Genomic DNA, 23,818 nt, shown 5'->3' on the forward strand with positions numbered 1-23,818 from the left:
AAGGGTGTGAAGTATGGGGGTCACAGCATCATGAGGTAGGGATGTTTTGCTGGAAATGGGACAGATGCACTTCAGAAAATAGATGGCATCATAAGGAAATAGGATTATCTAGACATACTCAAGCAATACCTCAAGACATTAGCCAGAAAGTTAAAACTCAGTCGCAACTGGGTCTTACAGCAGGACAACAATCCTACGCATGACTCCAAAGCTGTAACGCAATGGCTTATAGAAGACAAAGGGAATGTATTGGAGTGGCCATCATAAAGCCCTAACCTGAAAATTTGTGGACTGAACTGAAAAGGCGTACCCGAGCAAAAAAAATGGTAACAAGAAAAAATAATTCTCCACTGATGTCACCATCAAGGGAACCTTCCAGTTCAAAAAAATGAAAAAAAAAAGCCAAATATATATATATTTTATAAGTCCTAAAATTAGTGCTATAGCTTCAAATGATTCTCGCATGGAAAGTGTTAAAATACTGGCATGTTAAATGCCCATGGAGTGTCTACTTTTAAAAAATGTATAATTTGATGGGGTAAATTGAATAGGCCGTGTTCAACAATGTCCCAATTTACATAGGGGGCAGGTTGACCACATTTCAAATTTCCAATTTGAAAAATGCACATGTACCAAATATGGCCTTTTATCCCGCATACAACCCAACAAACCCAAGCATGGGGGGTATCACTGTACTCAGGAGATTTTGCTGAACACATACTGGACGGTTGTATGACAGTGATATATACCATGAGCTGTAAATACAACGTGTGTAGGAAAAATACACACAAAAAATACTACTGCAAATTTTGACAAAGGCTGGTGGTAAAATGTGTGCACGGAAAGAGTTAAAATACCAGCATTTCAAATACCCTGGGGTGTCTAGTTTTCAAAAATATATAATTTTTTGGGGCACATTGAATTGGCCAGGCTCAAAGATGTACGAAATAGGGCACGGGCACAGAATCACCAAATGTAAAAATTCAACATTGAAAAATGCGCGTGCCACAAATGTGGCCCATTTGCCCCCAAACCGCCAGGCAAACCCATGCATGGATGGTATCACTGTACTCGGTAGATGTTGCTGAACACATATTGGGGTGTTGTGTGACATATACCAGGACCTGTAAATGCATACCTAAAGTAAAATATGTGTGAAAAAAAACACAAAAAAATTACTACCACAAAGTTTGACAAAGACTCGTGGTAGAATTAGCTCATGGAAAGATTTAAAAAAAACACATTTGCTCAGTTGTAAGACAACCCTGATTATAAGATGACCCCCCAAAAATTTGAATATTAATTTAGGAAAAAAAGAAACAGACTACCCTATAAGAAAAACGTTTTACTGGTAAATATTAATTTACATGTAAACTATCTTTTCATATTTAATAAAAACTATGATTGAGAAAAATACATTTTTTGCTTTTATTTCCTTTTAGTTGCCAACCTGCCCCGCAGTTATGCACATCTGCCCCCCAGAAATGCCTTATAGCCCCCTATATTGCACTCTGCCTCCCTGTTATGCCTTTTAACCCCCTATATGCCACTCTGCCTCCCTGATATGCCTTTTAACCCCCTATATGCCACTTTGCCTCCCTAATATGCCTTTTAACCCCCTATATGCTTTTTCAGAGCAAATGCTCTGGGAAAAAAAGCACGTCTTATAATCGAGCAAATATGGTACTAGCATTTGAAATACCCTGGGTTTTCTAGTCTTCAAAAATATATTGTTTGATGGGGTAAATTGCATTGGCCGGCCTCAAAGATGTTCCAAATAGCACATGAACAAATAAAAGGAATCCCAGCACTCCAAGCAGCTTCCAGTCTCTAGGACACTTTATTAAGCGAGAACAAACAAAAGCAACATTTCGGCCAAACAAGGCCTTTGCCAAATAGCACATGAGGCAGAATTACCAGATTTTGAAAAAAAAAATTGAAATAGCATAAGACTATTTGTACTTATTGCCCCATAATGTGCAGAAAAAAGCAAGAAAAAAGCAAAAAAAAAAATAAAAACATTGGGTATTTCTAAACTCAGGGAAAATAGTAGAATCTACTTAGCAGATTTTTTCATTAGTTTTTATAGATGAGTAAAAGATTTTTAAAGTAAAAGTCAAAAAGTCATTTTTTCCTAAACGTTTCACCATATTTTATACTATTTTAATAGTAAATGATACGATACAATCAAAGAATGACATCTAAAAGCCCTTTTTGTCCAGGAAAAAAAACAATATATAACTTGTGTAGGTTATGTAAACGTGAAAGAAGAAAATTACAGCTTAACACGAGCACCACAGATATGTCACGAAGGGTACAAAAAATAAAATCAGCCATTGTCACGAAGGGGTTAATGGAATAATGTGAGATATAGATATAGTGACAACTTGATATTAGGTAATTAAATCCAGATCACTTTGGGCAATTTGCAACCCTCTAATTAGTTATAAACATGCAGGACACTTTCTATAAACAAATCAGGTATTTATCTACATCAAATGATCCCATCTAGCTAAGTAATTACATTGATATTTATATGTTTATCATCTTTTTTATTTAGCCATCACTTATATAAGTCACTTAAATTATATCCTTTTTTGTTGTGATGGAAAAAAATAACACCAATCACTATTATTTTTTATTTTTGTATATATAATTAACAAAATCATATTGTTTTAACATGCAACACAATTTCAACAATAATGATATTGTTAACACCAAAATTGACAAAAATAAATAAAAAATAAAAACTTACCAGTTTAGATAGATGTATTTAACAGAAAAATATACTCCACTCTATAATAAATACTCAAGCAATATTTGGTCATTGAACTTTTCTTATTTTCATTATTATGATCAGATGGTCTCTAAAGTTAAAGAATAGTCAGGGTAAGGTCAAACCATTGATTTGTAAAGTGGCACAACGATCCTTCTCTTTCTGGGGACCTTAAGGGTAATATACAACACATTGTGTCTCTAATTTAGAGCCAAATACAGCCTCTATGCCAATGAGGCATACCTTCATATCCTCATTTATTTGGGGTGGGTGCTGGCTTGGACTGGTCATTGGGCACCAAAGACAAATGGGCCCATACCCAACAGCATTTCCTAATAACTGTAAAATGTAGCATGTGGCTACATGCATGTCATTTTACTGTTTCAGTCTGGTACAGGGTAAGTGGGTAAGAAGAGAAAGATTAGAAATAACATTGTTTTGAAATGTTGAGATTTATTCTCTAGCTAGGCCGCGGTCCATTGTATGATGTTTTACTGTAAATAGTATAAAAATATATTTATTTTATGATTGTATTTTATTAGAAATTCATCTGTAGAATTGTATGATTAAAGTTTGACCCTGTGGTTGTATGGAAAGTGTTAACCCTTTGAAGACTTTTTAAGATTCTTTAAATTTCTTTTTTAAATATATTGATTAGCCCATCAAACTGAATATGACAGATAATTCTAACCATCAAAAAAGACCTAAGAACCCTATCCTCTATTTTTTTCGTTGGGTATCTTAAGAGTTGTCAAACTCTTCAAAACACTTCTGATTCTATTCATCATGCTTTCTTCTATAAATATGCAGCAAAGCCTTCAAGTGGTTTACGGGTTAATCACTGCTTGCATAACCCTTTTCTGAACTTTCTTTAGTCTTTAAAATAACTGTAAGAGAGACCAAACAGAGACTTGGAAAATAATGAAAAAAAAATCCAAATTTTTGAGCAAGAGGTTATTTAACAGATTAAAGGGGTCTGTATATTGAGTAAAATTAAGGCTAGGTAACTCAAAGACCAATGGCAAACATATGCCAGGTATTTGGTTAATGATTTCAAGCACATTTTTTCCAACAATACATGACACAATTTCTTTGTAATGACTCTACAACCATTTTTTTCTGAGACATCTGTCTATTTTTCTACTAAAGTAATGAATATGCATTTTGATTCTGCAGATTGTAGTCCAATTTGTATAGAAATACATATGTAGGGAGGTAATATATGGTGCATCTGGTAAAGTAGCAGGTATTTTACAAAAAGATCTATAAACTTTGTTTATTTTTTTTTTTTAATGATAAAAATGGAACCACACAAATTATCTGGTGGAAGTTCTTGTCAGGTTACATTGAATTGTTTTGGGCTATTGGCACATGTCTAGTAACCAGTACAGAATAAGATACACTGCATGCAAAATGTTCAATACACATAAATTCTGATATAGAAAACCATCAACAATAGATTTAGAATATTAGTAAAAGTTTGAATTTAAATAAAATCTTTGAAGAAAAAAAAATCAACTTAAAGTTATTAAAGTTCACTTTAGGTTATGTCCAGTCCTCTAATCTGGTGAGAGAAAGTCGCTGAAAGTGCTGCCATTTTGTCCTAAGATGAACTTCCACCAAAATTGCAGCATTTTCTGTGATGTCTCCCGTCTCCCCTCCGATTGGAGGTTTCAACACAAGACTGTGAGAATGTGCCTTTTCACTCTGAGACCCTAAGATTGGACAAAAATCCTAAAACTCAGGTTCACACCCGAAGATTTCTCAGGTATGACCTTACAGCAAATATTCATGTTTTTAACATTTTTGAAATGTAAAAAATACATTCTATTAAATGCAGAAATCAGTGTTTTTTTCCAACTGGAATTGTTGCATTCCTTGTATTAATTATTACATGAACCCTATCTTTTACACTTTGATCTTAAGTGCATAAATAATATACTTGAATTTTCAATGGGCAGACAAATAAGAAAAAAAACCACTGGAAAACTCCTGGTAAATTAGCACTGGGTGTAGAAATGTTGAATGTGGCATAAGCAGCCATACAATCTGACCCTTTTATTAAAACCAAATTGCCATAGCTGTGCCATTTTAAACAGTTCAAATGTTAAACAAACCTTACATGTCGGTGACAGGCAATGATCCAAAAGCTATAGTCCCTAACAATAACAGTCTTGGTTTACAAAATAACTCCATATAGTCTTTGTTGGGTTTTTTTTAAACAAAGCCTTATTGAAAGGTGACTGTGTGAAAAAATAAACTTACAAGTCCCATAATGCAGAGGGACTTTTACTTTCCTTTAATTTTGATGTTTTACTATCTTTCATTGTGCTTATGCATCCATGTATTCCTATAACGTACACATATGTCAATATGGCATGCCCAAAACCATTCTGCACTGAATTCATAAAAGTGCATAGTTAACCAAATATGATATGTCAAACAAGATATGTCACTTTTTGATTATTTAACCCTAATCACAAGGCATTTGCATTTAACTGCTCCTTTATATAAAGCACAGTCAGGGCCGGCCCAAGGCAAAATGCCACCTGGGGCGAATTTTAAAATGCCGCCCCCCCTTATCTACCCTTCCTCTCCCTCCGTCCATGCCGCCCCCCCCCCCATTATCTACCCCCCCCTTGTACTTACCTTTCAGCAGTTACAACATTACAAGCCGGCACCGAGACCGAACAGGAAGACTCGCCGCAGAGGAGAGAGAGAAGGGCGCCGGGTGGGTACTGACAGCTTGGTAAGCGAAAACCACTCGGCGCCCCTTTCTCTCTCTTTCGCTTTAAAAAAAAAGGGCTTGGGGCGGCAAAGTGCCGCCCCTTCAAAAGTGCCGCCTGGAGCGGTTGCCCCACTTGGCTCCATTGTCGGGCTGGCCTTGAGCACAGTGTAATGCCTACATTTACATTTAAGATTTAATTTTTTCTGAAATTGCTATTAAAATGTAAATATTCCTCCCACTTCATCAGCTTTTAAGACACATTCTCTGCCGATGTTGGCACAAGAGGAACCAATGAAATTGCATGAATAGGATACTTCTAGCTAAAATGCTGAATCTAGCTGCCAATGAGCTTTGGGCCCTGGACCAATTATACAGAAAGGGCCCTGTCTCTGGATTTCCTAGCTTTAGCAACCTGTTTTTTTCCTCTTTTGTCTCTTGTGGTCTTTTTCCCTTCTTTTCTTTTCTGTTTCCTCCTTTCTTTCTGTGGTATTCTTTCTTTTGCTCTATATCTTTTTTCCATCTACCTTGCTGACATATTTTCCCCATTTTCTAATTATTTCTCTTCTTTTAACATGCTTGTTTTCCTTTTACATTTTTCATACTTTTTCTAACACACACACACACACACACATATATATACATATACACAAACTGCAATTGCTCTGTGTTCTCAGCCATTAATCCGGCATTGTCAGCTGCACAGTGAAAATGCTTTGGGACATTGCGTATGTGTTCATATAGCTAGATTCTTGGCCTTTTGGCGACGATCAAGTGAATATCTGTAAGACATGAAAAAGCTTGATCTTCTGGCCTTAAGGGTGAGGATGCAGGGAATACCAATATGTCCTTATTGAGCCTCCAGGTAAGCTTTACCTGGGAGCTCATCGCTTGTGTTGTTTTAGGAGTATAACCTGGCACACACAGCGATTAGACTGATAAGTGCTCCATAAGTACAGAGACCTTTCCTCTGCACCTTTTGTTTTTTCACATTGATGTGGTCTATAGCTGGTTAGTGATGGTTACATTTTTATTACACCAGCCTTACATTTTCCTCTGGGGAGTGTGGCTCCAAAAGATGAAGATTGGGAACCCAGTATTCCTCTGTTGCTTCACCTTTTTCACTCATGAAGTTAAAGTCTGACACCTCTAGCTTTTTAATTTAAAATAAGAAGAGTTCTCCCAAACCACATTGGTAAGCAATACACATGCAGATACCTGGGAAACAGGGCCCACCGTGTCAGGAGATATCATGAAATTCTCTCATGAAAACACTGTTCTGTTTCAATTGAGAGAGGATAATGAGAGCAAACTTAAAATGTAGACATTATTCCTTAAATAAAAAGTATGTGCGAGTAAAAAGCATGTATTGCGTTGGCTTTAATGTACCAATATACTAACATTTTGGATGTTATTGGATAACAGAGGCTATAAAAGAAAAATAAACATAATGAATGGACATAATTTATGGAAGAGAAATCACTTGGGTTTTACATATGGTTACTTGTTTGTTATAATCTTATAGCATTTTATCAAACCCCCACATCCATGTACAGTTCAAGTTTCATAGGGGGAAAAAACTAACTTTTGTTAGTTTATTCCACTTCTGAATTCTTTTGTCTTTGTGATAAAAGGGAGCAAATGGTGCATTCAAAAGCCTAAAAGCTGGAATAAAGATTAGGTGTAAAGTGTTATTGATTGTTTTACATAAAGACCCAAGAAAGGTTGAATTCACTTGTCAAGTCAAATATTTATCCAGTCACCCACATAAAAAATGTAAAGTTGTCTAAAGAAAAAAAATGTACTTAATCCAAAGTGACAATAGTTTCTGAAAAATGAAATAAATGATTGAATTATCAGCTCTAACACCTATGAACATTCATGGATATTTACTATTGTGTACAAAAAACACCTATTTTGTGTTTGACATAACCTGTATATTATTTTTGCCTACAACTTTAAAGCTAAAATATTATATTTTGATAGCTGATCTTTCAATTTTGACTCTGCTTACAGTATACCCATATCTAGGAACTTTCTTTGTTTGACCCAGAGTCTCTGGGGGAAGCACTGCACTCTTCTCTTTTTCTTGGAAGAGGAGCCTCTTGTAACCATGCCCATTACTTGGCCAATTCTCTTCCTACTCCTAATCCATGTAATACTAAATTTGGGAGATATCATACAGTACCCTCTACAATCTATTGCCATGAAGGTCTACCCTGATAAATTGATATCTTTTCCTGATCATCATGTGACCTGCTCATTGCCACAGATACCTAAATGTTAGACACCACTGAGTTAGATGACAAGTGTAAAAAATATCATGCATATTTCCAGAGTATATTTAATCCCCCAAAAAACTTAAAAAAATGCAAATAAAAAGACCTCAAGTGTTCTTTTTTTAACATTGGGAGAACTTAGAACTTCCTCTGGAACAATGAGCACTGCTATTGTGACATATATTATTACACTAAAAATAATGTTTGCAATGAAGATGTTAATAATTAATCAAACCGCTTAAACTCACTAATGGAGATGTGAAATCTGAGCTCCGCTAGCCAAGCACAGTAATTTTGATTCAAGATTTCTTAAAGAGGCATTGTTTTATTAGGAATTTTCAAGTATGGCAATGACACATTAGGGGAAATTCCTGAATGGGTATATTTTACTCTTTGTTGTGTTGAAGCAAAGTATTTGTATTTGCATTAGGTTTTTTCACAAAAATGTAACTATGCAATGTTTTTCCACTGCAAGGAAAATTAAGTGTTTTATACCTTAAGAATGTGTTTTCTTTATTTTCCAGTTACATGACAAATGTTTTATAATATAGCTTGCAAATTTTCAGGTGCTTTTATTGCTAATTACTAACGTTACCTTATGTTTTTGATCAGGAACTATTTATTTAAATTTTGCCCTAACAAGAATCACTCACATTTCTCATGCGGGGCATATATACAATACATTTTCCTTCACAGTAGCGATAAATAAATTTTTTGCTATTAATGTATTGTTCATTCGTTCACCTGAAAGAGAACCACATTTGTGGGCTCCTACCTTTGTGATCTGGTTAACTGCCTTATTTGCATACATGTGATCTTCCCAGGGTTGTATGCCAGAATTTCTCCCAACCTTGGGGATAAGATTGCCATCAGGGTTGGAGAGATCACCATACCTGGACTTAACTGGGTCAACAGCCGAATCCTCCGGGTCGCGGCAGCGGGGTCTTGATACGTCCCGCTCCCCGCCCATTTTCCCTGTAAATGGAGGTGTTTCCCGGGAACGTCCACGGCCTTCAGTGGGACCGCCCTCAATGTCAGCAGGACCGCCCACCGTTGTTATGAGAACACCCACCGACATCAGCGGGACCGCCCGCTGACATCAGTACCTAGCGGGGGGACGGTCCGCACCGGGTGCCGCTCATCAGGGGGGCATCCGGCACCCCTCCAGAGACTGATCTCCCTTGAACCCGGCTTAAAATCACTCAAGGGAGCCGGAGGTCTGTTAAAGACCTCCGATACCGCTCCCTTGTGATCTGCGCGGGAACAGCTGCTGTGCGCCGGGGTTTGTTGTCAGATCCCGGCGCACAACACTGAAGCTGCGCCCACCGCTGTCTGTGCCCTCTGACCCGGAAGAAGACAGAAGAACTGAAGAAGAGGAGCGAAGGGAAGGAAAAGGAGCTGTAAGGAGAAAAGCGGAAAGGTAGGAAAACATTCAGTGAGAGTGAGAGTGGATTGGTATATGTGTGGATTAGTTTATGTGTGGATTAGTGTATGTGTGGATTAGTGTATGTGTGGATTAGTGTATGTGTGGATTGGTATATGTGTGAATTAGTATGTGTGGATTGGTATGTGTGTGGATTGGTATATGTGTGGATTAGTGTATGTGTGGATTGGTATATGTGTGGATTGGTATATGTGTGGATTGGTATGTGTGGATTGGTATGTGTGTGGATTGGTAAATGTGGATTGGTATATATGTGTGGATTAGTGTATATGTGTGGATTGGTAAGTGTGGATTGGTATATATGTGTGGATTAGTGTATATGTGTGGATTGGTATACGTGTGGATTGGTATACGTGTGGATTGGTATACGTGTGGATTGGTATACGTGTGGATTGGTATACGTGTGGATTGGTATATGTGTGGATTGGTATGTGTGTGGATTAGTGTATACGTGTGTATTGGTATACATGTGGATTGGTATGCGTGTGGATTGGTATGCGTGTGGATTGGTATGCGTGTGGATTGGTATATGTGTGGATTAGTATATGTGTGGATTGGTAAATGTGTGACAGTGATGGGTGTTATGCTGTACCATTTCCAATGTCTTTTTCATGATCTAATTATGCTCTAAAAGTACATCATAACTCCCATCATTCTATACTGTTCCATACAGTGGCAGAGCTGGGAGGCAGAGGCCTTGCACCCCCACCGCAGGACTCCTGAAAGGTAAGTGAACTTAAGGGTAGATAGTTAGGAGGGGGTAGATAGGGAGAAGGGAGTGAGACAGGGTAGATAGGGCAGAGGAGAGTGAGAAGGGGTAGATAGGGCAATCATACACCTATCATGCCAAGTCTGCGAGTACATCCTGGAATCTGGGTATGACTGGGCATGATAGGAATGTGATTGCTGTTAATCATGTATATATATATATATATATATATATATATATATATAATATTGTTATTTAATTGTTTTGTCCTATTTTGGTGTATTACTTACTTTAAATAAAAGTGTTAGATTTTTTTATGGTGTGGGGGGTCATATTCAGTTTTGGCCAGGTAAATGCTGCACTTTCGGTTTCAGTCCAGAATTCGTTTCGGTGCATCCCTACTACTAAGCCAGACAAGGAAGTGGTAGGCCTACACCACATCAATGTTTGGCATAGTATATAGTGATTGGGGTTTTGTTACAAGTTTTGTTACAAGTTTTTATTCCTTTCTTTTTTTGGGATGGGGGGGCGCCAGAGGAGTAGTCCGCACAGGGCGCCAGAACACCTAAGGCCGGCTCTGGCTCTGATCAGATAGATGTCTCAAACTTTGTAGGGTGCATGCAGGACAAAAGGCTTATTATATAAGCTTCTCATTAAATAAAGGCCTTATCCAAAGTATTGTATAGAATGTTTAGTTTACTGGGGATACATAAACACTTACATTATGGAAAGAGAACTTTGTAAGGATGCAGGTTATCCATTATATGGGTGTATAGCAAATAAAGTAATGATGTTTTTTTCTTAAGAGAATCAGTTGAAAAACTTTTATGAAAATGCAATTGGTATTGTGCATAATATACAAAATATTCATATATACATTATTTCGTAGAGCATCAAAATAATATATCATCATATGCAAATTCAATTCTCCAAGTTATTAACCAATGTGTACTATGATATTTCAAATGCTTGTACTGCACTTTATTGGGTATGTTGTACCACATTATTAAATGTTATATTTTTGTATGGTATATCAGATGTCCTGTTGAATTTAATTTATTTGTCAATGGAATCGAAAAATGCTACTGAGAGAAAACATAAAATAATAATACGTGTTTGTTACACATCAAAACACAATCTAATAAAAACACAATATAATATCAAAATGATACTATAAATATATTGTATACCGATATATTTATTATAAATCATTAACCTGACCTGTTTTTGTGTTGAGCTACAGTAAACTGTGTACTTAGAGTGTAGAAACATATGCTAAAGAAGAACTTGTCACTCTGGCCATCTATAATTAAAGCAAGCCTTCAATTAAAACATCTCACAACAACCTCCATTAAGCTTTGTCATACCGCAAAAAGAACATGAGACTCTGTGTAAAGAAAAGTTAAACAATTGTCAGCTGAAAGCAGATGAGGTTTTTATTGAGTACCTGTATTATTAATGCATGAAGAGGTGCCCATGCAGAGCACAGAGGTTCCAATCATTGCTATACACATCCTGTAAACTGGTTGGAGTACAGAACAATGCAAAGCCAGGATAACATTATCTTTTGTCGCGGTTAGCTCTAGTCCTAGCTCTAAGGAAATCAGTGACCTCGGTCATTCTCTCATGACTGATCCCAGCAGAAGGATCGTCTCCTCGCCAAACAGAAGCTAATGTTACCAGCTAAGGACTGAATGGTCACAAAATTTGACAGATTATTTAATAGGTGTCAAGGAAAGGTTAAAGTAATAAAATCATTTTTTGTAGGGTGTGAAACTTTTATACAAGATGTTTTTTTTTTACTTAACATTTTCCATTTTTCTCCTGTATGGAACATATTTTAAAATAATTTCCTGTTATTCATTTTTATTTTCTGGTAAACTCTTGTTTTGTAAACTCTTTCATTTATTGCTGTTTCTACTAATAAATATCAAAGAAGGTCTTATATGAGTTGATTATTTTGTATCTCCCATATTATGTGTTGCTTCCTTTCTTATAGAATAAAGGAGACAGATTTATTTAAAAACCTTTTTTTTATATATATATATATAAATCAGTTTGGAGGTTTCAGTATAAAACAAAAATTTCCACAAGAAAAGAGACTAAAATGCCAAAGTAATAGTAAACAATGTTACTTATATAGAATTAATATTATAATTATTATTAGAGAAAAATACACTGTGGTCAACTAAAAGTAGGCTGCAAAAAGTTTTGCATTCATTGACTAGTTAGATAATTCAAAACTTCTCATGTTTTACAAGATGAGACAACCTTATTTTTCACTTCATATTTTATTTAAGATATATATTTTAACTTTCAGGAATATTTTTTTCAGCCTTGTCCCCTTTACACCTGAGCAATGGAAAAATATGGTTGATCGCCCACGCTTTTGCATTAAGCATATCGTACCAGGGTATGTTTGGAACATAAAATGGCCTTAATGTTTGGAAATGACAACTACAATAGTGTGAACATCACTGATCAGTTGGGATAGGGATGATATTATTTGAACTTTATGACTTAAAAAAAAAGTTTTGGGGGCAGACAACCTTTTAGAAAGCTTAGTTCAACTCTTAGCCCTTGACAGAGTTCTACATGTCACAATAAAAGGCCTTTAGCTTTGAAGGATTTACAAAGAGCAGAAGCTACTCTTGTACTCATGTAATGTGTTCTGTAAGATCTTATCCCTTCATTTTACTGGACCGGGTGTCCATTTGTTATCTCACTCAATAGACTCTTAAAATAGTTCCTGCAAAAACTAACACAGATAATGGATTTTAAGCCTATGGCATACTCTATACAAGCTAAAAAGAGCAATATGCAATTTACACATTCTGAAGTGTAAGTATTGATCCTTTATTTTTGTTTAGATGAACTAAAATGCATGACCCGACCAAAGGAATTTGTTTAAACTCTCAAAACAAATGCAGGGATCAAAGTGGAGAGAACATGACAGTTCTGCTTGATAATGTTTTTTTATGGTCGTTGCCTGTTAATCATCTGTGAAAATAAAGGGTGTGAAAATCTGCAAAAACATGCATGAAAATTGAAAGGTGTATACCGATGTCTTTTTCTAACCTTGATCTAGAGGTTAAACCGGTATGGGCAAGAAGCATCAAACAGGATACAATTAGATTTTTTTCTAACAAAGTGAAACAGTGTGGGAAAATGTGAAATATAAATATTTATTTAAAAAAGTAATAAAATATATAAGGGCATAATAATATTTGAAAGTAACAGATATTATTATCTCATTTAGTCCTACCATGATTCCAAAAGACTAAAGAGGGACCCTTTTTAGAAGTGCTGTTAGAAGTAGGGCTATGGGGCAAAACTTTACTGAGACTATGATGTAATAATAGTTATTTCAGTGATTAATAAGGGGCTTGAAACAGTGATTACATATATTCTGGTTTTATTAAGATAAAATAATATATAACATTTATATTTTATTTACGCATTTTCATTTATTAATATTTTTTTTCTATTTTTAAAAATGATTGTACATTTTAGGGCTGCATAGTACTGGTATCCTCTTTAGTGTGTCTATAAATATTGCATATCCATTCCAAGGACGTCACCAGATAGCACCATAAAATGGATGACACAGAGAGGTTTATTCACTGAAGGGAGAGCTGTCAGGAAAGGTTTGCAGGATTGTCCCTCATTCGCTATTCATTGTAAAGACCAAGTTTGTTAAACTGCCATGTTTTTTTCAGCTAAATGCTGAGCTGCTCTTGTATGATGGATAAGTCAAAAGGTGACTAAATCTCAGTGATATAGCTATACATTACACAGGCCCAACCAAGGAAATCTTGCAGTAGAAGCTCACTGGGGTTTGGCCCTTAATAATGAATAGTGAAGTCAAAGAGTTGAAACACAACTTTCCGGGAAACACTCCTGACAACTTTCCCTTTAGCAAACAGGCCCCAGAGAGACGTTACCTGCAGCACAGTGATCCAATTCTTGAGCCAAGGTTCCCGGAATTGCAGTTGTCCCATATAAATGTACCATGTCACAAATTGGCTAATAAGTTTGAATAGTCAGTTAAAACGTAATGGTTGGGGAAGGCAGCTAAAAATCAAACAGAAGTAGTTATAATAATTTTTAGGCCTGAAGCAGACAACAATCAGATAACATATTAGAAGAGCTAAAATGCCTGCCATGCCATTGTAATAGTGCATAATATAATAGTGCATGTGTTAACTAATAATAATCCTTGATCTGCAATGTACACTTCATGCTCACAGCTACATTTAAATCAATAAATCAAACAAGTACATACACATTATGTACATAATTGTACATTATTAATATTTAAAGCAGAGATCCAAAGTTTTTTTAAATTTTATTTCATTTTTTACAGCTATCATTTGCTTTCTTGACTTTTCCATTTGAGTGAAAGCCAAGAACAGCTGATCAAAAAATCTGGACCTCTTCACAGGAATCTCTAGACAATGATGATCTTACTTGTTAATTTTACTTTAGACTCATTTACAAGATAGATGTTCTTACAGAGCCTAATAAATTGAACTGGCTGTTACCCAAAATGCTGAAGGTAGTTTAATTGGTGATAACAGCTTTAGTATTTGTCTCTTTCATCTTGTTTTCAAAGAATTTATGAAATTATTTTTGCATATACAGTACAATATAGATACCAACAGAGATTAGCAATAAACTATGTCCATAAATATTTCTTTAAGCATGGGTACAGAGTGGTAATTTGTGAACTGATTTAAGAGCCCCATTATAACATGTGGTGTCTTGCTTTTTAATAAAATACACATAGTATAGCATGAAAAATGCACTAGTCTGTGCATTGCTTATTTTCACAAAAGTATGTAGTTTCTGGATTTGTATTGCTTTCCTATTGATTGCTGTTTTATTCGCTGTGTCTCAGTGTCAAAAAAAATATCATTTAAATACCTGTTAGTTAACACACAGTCACATGACCTGGGAACTGTGTCCCTGGGTCTCCAGATCACTTTCCCATTTGTCTGGGAAAGGTCTACCTCTTGACCCACATACTCCACCTTCATGCAAAGCCACTGCCCCGAAGAAGTAGCCAGCCCTGGGAAAGTTATGTCCAATCCATCTACATCCCTCTAGCTTTTGTTATATACATTATTTAGATCTAGAATAAGTTCAGGCTGGGTATCTGTCATAATATTCCACCACGGTTTCATGGTACACGATATTCGAGGGACTGGGTCCTATATTGCTGAACATTAGCGTTACTTTAGTAATGCAAACACCTAACCACCCAAAAAATTGTGAAAAAGCCCCCCAAAAATATCCTGCAGCATCAGACTCCCCAAAATTTCAGGTGTCCAAATTGGGACACTTGTGTTAAACCATGTGGCAAGTGGTGGAGAGGAATGGAGTTGGCATGAAAAGTCGGCTTTGTTGGTATACATATGAACAAGTCTGGAGATGTGGCCATCCACCCACCTTAGCCAAAGAGCTACCTCACTCCACGCGGGTTCAGTGTGTCATAAGCAGGTCATGTGGGAGCTGTAATGGAGGTCTGTGCTGCAACAGTACAGACCTCCACTGATTTTACAGTTCCCCAATAGGCCCGTGATTCCTACTGCCCACAAAACCAGGACAGTAAGGTGGGTCTGTGCCTCAAAATCATGATTGCCCCATTAAAAAAAAGGACTGTTAGTATGTATAATATATAACGACGACAAAGGTAGATATTATATTATTTTTAGAACTAAAACACTTTGTCATTTTATATCCAATATTATAATATTAATAAAAAATATTATGCTCTTTTGAAGCGTATTTTGAAAGTTTTGATTTTATTCAACTATTGAATATTTCTGATCTAAGTTATTTTGTATTTATTTGAATCTGACAGTTTAGCACGATTTTTTTCTGTCAAGCACATTGATAGGACAATAAATAACTATAATATCCAAGTTTATTTTTGTTTAATCACTTGTTCTTTTATTGAAACAGTAAAGAAAAAATCAAACCCTATGTTTTACACTATAATTAAAGGATTAATTTTTTTCTTTCAAGTAAATAATTTGATCATACGCATAATGGTTGTTTCTCTTCTTTTCTTTTGAATTATGGTCTATTTAATGTGCTGGTGGATTAATCAGATTCAAAATTAAAAGGAATTATAGTATTTGTCATAAATTCCCCTGAGGTAATTATTCTTTCAACTACTGCAGGTATTCTTTGATACCAAACATGAAGGATTACATGAAGGTGACAGGAGAGGTAGCCTGCATCTGTCAGGTGTTCCCTGTTCAAGTGCCAGAAAAACTTAGTCAGTAACTCTGGGCAAATCATCTTTGAAACCAAGCCTAGTAATCAAAAATCAAAGTTAAAGCTGTTTAGATATATATATATATATATACAATCCATAATTATGTGATTTTGTTATCATGCTTATTTGTTGAATTAAGTATTTTTGGACACCTGTGAGTGAAAATCTCTATTTCTGGACTTTGAATGCATCTGGCAAGTAGTTAATTTATAAAAGCTGAGTGCAAGCCCTGTGGACATTTTAAATTTATATATAAATACATTTCACATAGAAATAGTATAGCATATATGAATGGATCTGAAAAATTTCTAAAAAAGCTGTTTCAGTTGGGTTGGTCTCTAAAGACAATTTCAATATTAATTAATTGAATTATACATGATGTGCCGCCCACAATAAACATCAGCATAGGGAAAATGGGCAGGGAGCGGGGCGTGTCAAGACCCCACTCCCACGACCCGGAGGATTCGGGTCTTAAGCCGGAGAAGCGGTGCTTCACCTGGCAATCTCCGGCCAAACCCAGAGAGTTCCCAGGTATGAACATCAGATGAAATCTAACTTTCAAAAACTAGTTTGAAAAAAACATTCCAAACTAGTTTAGCATTTCAGGGCTTAATTGGAGAAAGAACATGACACCTTGACTTTTTAGTCTGCATGCACCCCTCTTATGGCCCATATGACAAAGTTGGATGTCATCTCCCCATATAATTGCACACCCCACCAGAAAGGATAAGGAGGTATATATTTTCAGATCATTCAGAAAACCTTTCCATCACACTTAAAACACAGGCTTGTTCGGAAATTAACCCCAGCAAGGGGGGGGGGGTATGAGGCTTAGCTGAAACTAAGGAAAAGGCTATATGCTGCCAGATTCAATTATGCATTTTGCAGGTCCAGTTCATGCCTTGCAGAAAGTTTGAGTATAGCCTTCATAATAAAAGTAAAAGCGTGGTGTTAAAATAGTCAACTCGCATGCAGACCCCTGGAATAACATCTTTCAACTTCAACACTGCTGAGTTGTCTCTAAGAGAAACCCCTACTTAAAATACTCCTTACCATCTTTTAGCATACAAACCCATCCGGTATTTACAATTTAGCAAGGCCTTCATATCCTAAAATGACAGCACCTTTTGCTGGAGGAACCACACTAATGTGCCTGACATGCATTACGATATATTAATATACTCCACATAATATGAATAAAAAATATCTCTGTATCATGCCATTTAAGTGAAACTAAACTTTGCGATTTGCGTTGCTGAACATCTTCTTTAAGTCTCATTACATAGCAAAGCAAAGTGATTTCCATTTCTGAGATGTGATTAAACTCAAATTTACGCCTTGGTTAAGGTTTAGCTTTCATATGAAGGAGAAAAATATACCTCGGAAGCCAGCAGTCTTGTGCTATAGCGCTCTGTGAGACCATTAAATTTAATCCTTCCTTCAAACTCACTCCAGGGGTGATTTCAATTAAATTTGTTCAAAATTTATCAGTTTCCTGCATGTTGGCATAAATGATTCAAGGCCACTTCCATATTCAGTGAGTAGAAAGCATTGAAGGGGCCATATGATTATTATAACTTTTCACAGTTTCTTCATAAATTAACTTAATAGGCGCTTTTATTATTTAAACACTCACCCTCCCCATAAACCATCTTTTTCCCTTATTAGGAACAGGATCTAATTTTGTATGCAAATTCAGGGCACACTCCTGAGTCTAACAGACTGTCCTTTTCTTTAACATGCTGATTTTTAAGTGATAAAAAAGATGTCCAGACGGTTATTAAACCAGACAAGAAAATTATTTCCCATCGGCAAAGGAAGATACTAAACCTTACTTTCCCTTTGCATGCCAGCGTTGGTTTCTTGAGCCACTTTTGATTTCTTTAACATTAGCAAATCAAAAGACATCCCACACCAAACCTCCTAAAATTATTCCTTATTCCAAACAGTAATATTGAAAAATTGTTAGGGGGGGCTGGAAGGATGGTTCTTAAGGATAAACCTGCCCACTACTGCCCAACCATGACCATTATTACTAATCTTATAACTACAACTACATTTTATATCAATTTCTTCTAAATGTTAACACATTTTATGTGTATTCCCCTCTTGCAAAGCAGGTTCAATGTTTGCTATGAAGGGGGCATATCAGTTGTATATATTTAATGGGCAATGGTATACACTGCATCCTCATTGGGGTAGATGAGTAGTTTGTATAGGCAACGGCTTGTGTGAAATTCCTCAAATATAGTTGTGTAGAGTGATAGCAAGCTAGTGAGCACATATATGGATTAAGTAAGCACATTTTAAGCTGCTGATGCAAGGGCAGCTGACTCATTACTACAAGAAAGTTGTCTCTGACAGGTTCATGGCTGAGGTTCCAAGATCAAGGGCTGAAAGTATTAAGAGCTCCACCCCACAGGTAACCCTGGATTCCTGAAAAGTGGATGAAGTTGGGAAGGCAAGGAGGAAAGGCAAAAATGGGACATGCAGAACCTCCAGACGTGTAGGGTAGTATTTAATCCTAGGGTGCATTTTTTGCCAACTCGCATGCAACCTAAGCTCAGTGAATAAACCTATAAAACCAGCACTTAAAATTTAGGATCCTTTTTAAACATTCTTTTGTATCTGTTCTGTGAGAAAAAAAACTCTGACTCCTTACACTGTCATAGACACTACTCCATTGCTGAACCTGGGTGTCTTAATTGGTTATGGAGGCTGTTGGTTGAACGTGGTGTTGTTGCTCTTGAAGCCATTGCATGATTGATCTTCCAGCTACCAATGCTGTTTACAGATTGTTGCCCAGTGACATCTCCAGCTTTTATATTTAGGGGCACATGAGGGGATGGGGACCAATGTAGGGCTACGCTACATATACACTATAAATCTATTTTTATATATATATATATATATATATATATATATATATATCTGCGTTGGAATATGCATTTTTAACTACATAATATGTACTTATGTATTTGAAGTAAAGAGCGTGATTGAAATATGATTTTAAAATAACAGCTAAACCGGCAGTTATTTTTCATTCTTTATTTTTAGCCCCTGTTGCCAATATATATATATATATATATATAAATATTAGATCCTGCTGACAATATATTTTATATTGAAAAAACTGGACCCTAGGCAAGCATTTTCTTGGGCCCCCCTCCATGCTCCCTAGCATATAATCACTAAAAATATAACCCACACTGACTGCAGATTAGGGGAAGACTGTGAGAGTCAGTGCAGTCTTCCCTCATAAACAATGTATAGAAACATAGCATAGCAGGTATATATCTACAGCATAACACACAAACCCAGCTTTGCATGTATAGATCAATTGAAATTCACATGTGAACTCAGCACTGAAGGTATAGATCAAATAAACAGAATCAGACATACAAATCCTGTATTTGCAGGTATACAATAATAATGTATGGAAACATACCATTGCAGGTATAGATCAACTGGAAGTCTCATGTAAACTCAGCATTTAAGGTATAGATCAATTAAACAACACATGAAACAGCACTGCAGGTATTGATCAACTGAATAAGACATACAAACCCTGTATTTGCAGGTATACATCAATAATGTATGGAAACATAGCATAGCAGATATAGATCAACAGAATAACACAAAAACCCAGTTTTGCAGGTATAGATCATCTGGAAAGCATAAAAAACCCCTAAATTACAGCATAGATTGCAGGTTTCACACCCCAAAGCCAACCCTGGCATCCACATTGCCCACATAGAACCTGACCAGTACCCAAATTATACACATAGGCCATATTTGTCCCCGAACAGCCCAGCGTACGACATCTTTGTCCCCAAACAGCCTGTCCTGTGCCATCTTTGTCCCATAAACACGCTACCGGTGCCATCTTTGTCCCATAAACACCCTGCATGTGCCACCTTTGCCTTTCCACAAATCAATTATACATCTATGATACACACAAACACTGTTACAGTCACTCAATAATTCAAACTTTAATTCGCACAATTAATTCACACAATCATTTATTCTCTCACTCATTCTCACAAACCATTCAAACAATTCATCCACACATGAATTCATTCATTATCTCATTCATTCACACAATTCATCCACAAATTATTCAAACTCTCACTCATTCACACAATTCATACACACATGAATTCATTCATTCTCTCACTCATTAACACAATTCATACACACATTCATTTATACTCACTCATTCGCACAATTCATCCACACATTAATTCATTCATTCTTACTACCCACCTTTCTCACTAGCTACCCTCTAGCCTCTCTCCTCCCCTTCTCACTATCTACCCCCTGTCCCCCCTTCTCACTATCTACCCTATCCCCCTTCTCTCTATCTACCCTCTCCCCCCTCCCCTTCTCTCTATCTACCCCCTCCCCCTTTATAGTTCACTTACCCCGGTGAGGTCCTGCGCTGCTCTGCCGTGGTGACCACTGGGTCACTGTTGAGTGCCAGAATATGACGTCATATTCCGGTGCTCAGCCTGAGCGGTTGCTGAATACTTATTCATTAGCTTGGCGCCCCTCTCTCTCCTCCGCAGATGTAGGGGGGCATGGCCCTGCCGACGCCACTGATGTCATCCCCTTTCTCTATTGGTCTCAGGGTAGTAAAATAATGAGGTACAAATGTGTAGACTTATTAGCTGTATTATATACTGAATATTCCTTGAAGCCCTGTTGTGAAACACATTGGGTTTCAAGATTTCAATTGTCATTGTGTATTTATTAAATATATCCCTTTCCTGAAAGTACACTTTCTCTAACAATTATTTTTACTACATTACATTATTACTGCTATTGCCCTTGTGTTTCAAGCCTTGGAGGCATGGAATAACTATACCTTATGAGCCCACAAATGCATATCTAGAAATAAAATGTAAAACCAGGTAATTATACTACTCTTTTATTATGTTTGTACCATATTACCATTTTTTACATGTTATCATTGACTAAAGCTTATTTTTCTAGATATATAAATTATATATCTCCATAAACTAGAATATGTCTGACAATTCAAACCATGCATGCTGGAATATAATTTCATTTTCAAAACCGTTCTTAGATAATCAACTAGGATTCAATAGAGATTTCCACATTAATTACCCTAAGGCACGTTTTCTCTAAAACACACTATCTGGAGTGCTGAGCGGTAGAAACATATACAGATTACTTTTATTGATATGAAAAAAACGTTCACATAAATGAGATGCCACATAGTAGTGTGAAAGGCTACTCATGTGTTTTAATGTATTATCTGTGACTGTGATATGGTTTTTAAAAAATAAGACACCTTAATTTATTTTCATTGCAACAGATAGTGGTTTGTCCAGTGATAACAGATAGGTCATATTGTCTTTATATATATATATATATATATATATATATATATATATATATATATATATATATATATAAAACAATATAATTAATTAACCTAATGTGAATTACATTGAGTAAGTAATACCTCTCAGGTTAGTACTTAAAAGTAATAATCTGTAATGAAATGGTTTCCAAATAAAACCACTGATTTTGTTCTGCATTACATACCATAAAGAAACACAGGAGTGGGGGTTGTATTGATTATCTATTAAAGATTGCTAATTTCATATACTCATGAACAAGAAAAATCGTCATTGCCGAGGTGAAAGTGGAGTCTTTATTCATGGTTGATATCTTTTTTGGGGCCAACATAGAAAAAAGAGCCTATCAGATCACTTCTTCAGGTGATTATCAGCCTGAAAGATTATGTGGCGCTATTTTTTTCTCTATGTTGGCCCTATAAAAGGTTACATACATTTATGGTTGAATCCCACAACTCTGAACTCTTTGGCTGAACAGGCACAAAATCACACAGACACACCCCAAAGTCTTGTGGAAAGCCTTCCAAGAAGAGTGGAGGCTGTTATAACCACAAAGTGAGGGACACTCCATATTATTGCCCATGGTTTTGACACAGATATCCAACAAGCCCATATAGGTGTGATGGTCAGGTGTCCACATACTTTTGGTCATATAGTGTATGGAAACAATCGGCGAAGAGAGAAGGTGAGACAGTGGGAGAGATATTGTGAACAAGCATGAGATAGAGGGAGAGAATGTGAGAGAGCATCAGTAGGAATGAGTAAGAGTGAAAAAGCAACAAAATGCAAACAACAATTCAGCACTCTCTGCTTCTTTTTTCATTTGTTTTGTTGGTGTCCTCCTCATTTTCAGTCATTCTTAGGAATTATTGAAAACTGGCAAATTTCCTTATAATTACATTTCGTATGAATGCACAAGTCTATTGCATATAATAATTTGTATGTTAGTATTCATTTTAATTTTACTTAGCAATTTACTTAAGAGATAACAAAAAACATAAATCAGAATGACTAGAAACCTGGGGTAACACAGAAGAGGTTTGTTCGGTATTAACATTATCAACAGTAACTAAGTTTAACAATTTAGAAAGGATTTGTATAAGCTTTAAAAAAATCAATGCAGTTAATATAATGATCACTTTCTTCACGTTAATCATCATAATATAAGAAGTAATGTGTCCGTACCTCCAAGACAGGGGATAGTATTTTCAGGTCATATATGCGAAACGCATAAGGTGTAAATCTCCATGGTGTATTAGTATCCTGAAGGTACTTTGCGTTGTCAAAAGATGTAAGGCTTTCATTAAAGCTTTACACTTGTTCTCCAGTTTTTCTTTAATCAGAATTAAGGAGAAAACATTAGGTATTCCACATAGAAGATTAACAAAGTCATGTACTTAATACATTTCTATGGAAATGTGAATATAAAACTTTAAAATAACGTCAATGAGATTATTTAAGAAGAAACAGTTTGTGCTCTAAATGCAATGGTAAAACTCTCCATATCAGTTTACGTTATTAGAACAAGGTTTTAGTATTTTGTTAAAGGGAACGAAGGAAAATGAAGTCATAACCATTTTTTCTTTCTGTAGAAGCTTAAGTAACAGTGTGTATTGATCCTTTCCATTTTTACTTGTTAGAAACAATGCCTAAGTGTTTGCATTTTTCAAGGTTATTTTGACAACCTTTCTGTGATCTTACTGTAATGTAATCATTGGAAAGCACTTTCAAATGATGGCAAGATATGTTGCATTTTATTTGTGAATATAATTGTGATATAATAATATTAATGAAAGCATTGACAAGGTAATTGTTGTCTCTAAATGTCTTTAAAAATATACTTTATGTCTATGTACACATTTTTTTTCTAAAACTACTACCTATGATAATGAATAACCCACACCCTAAAAATCTGGATAATTTAAACCCCTCAATCAAGCTCCAAATAAAAAGCTCCCTCCAACTTATTTCCTATAACAAACAGTACAAAACAGGATTGTCCCCTATCACCCCTGTTGTTTATACCCTTCCTGGAACCACTTTTGCCGATACCCACCAAAGGGTCCTAGTTATGCTGACAACTTTTTGTTCATGGCCACCCACCCCAGAATCACTTTTCACTTCTTCTTTTAGTTTCACAACTATGCAGACCTGTCTAACATAAAAATAAATTACTCTAAATTAGACTTGGGCACCAGCCAACTCTTCGTGT

Source organism: Sceloporus occidentalis, unplaced genomic scaffold, assembly GCF_023333645.1.
Source record: "Sceloporus occidentalis isolate IW3139 unplaced genomic scaffold, rSceOcc1.0.p SCAF_18, whole genome shotgun sequence".
NCBI lineage: Eukaryota > Metazoa > Chordata > Lepidosauria > Squamata > Phrynosomatidae > Sceloporus > Sceloporus occidentalis.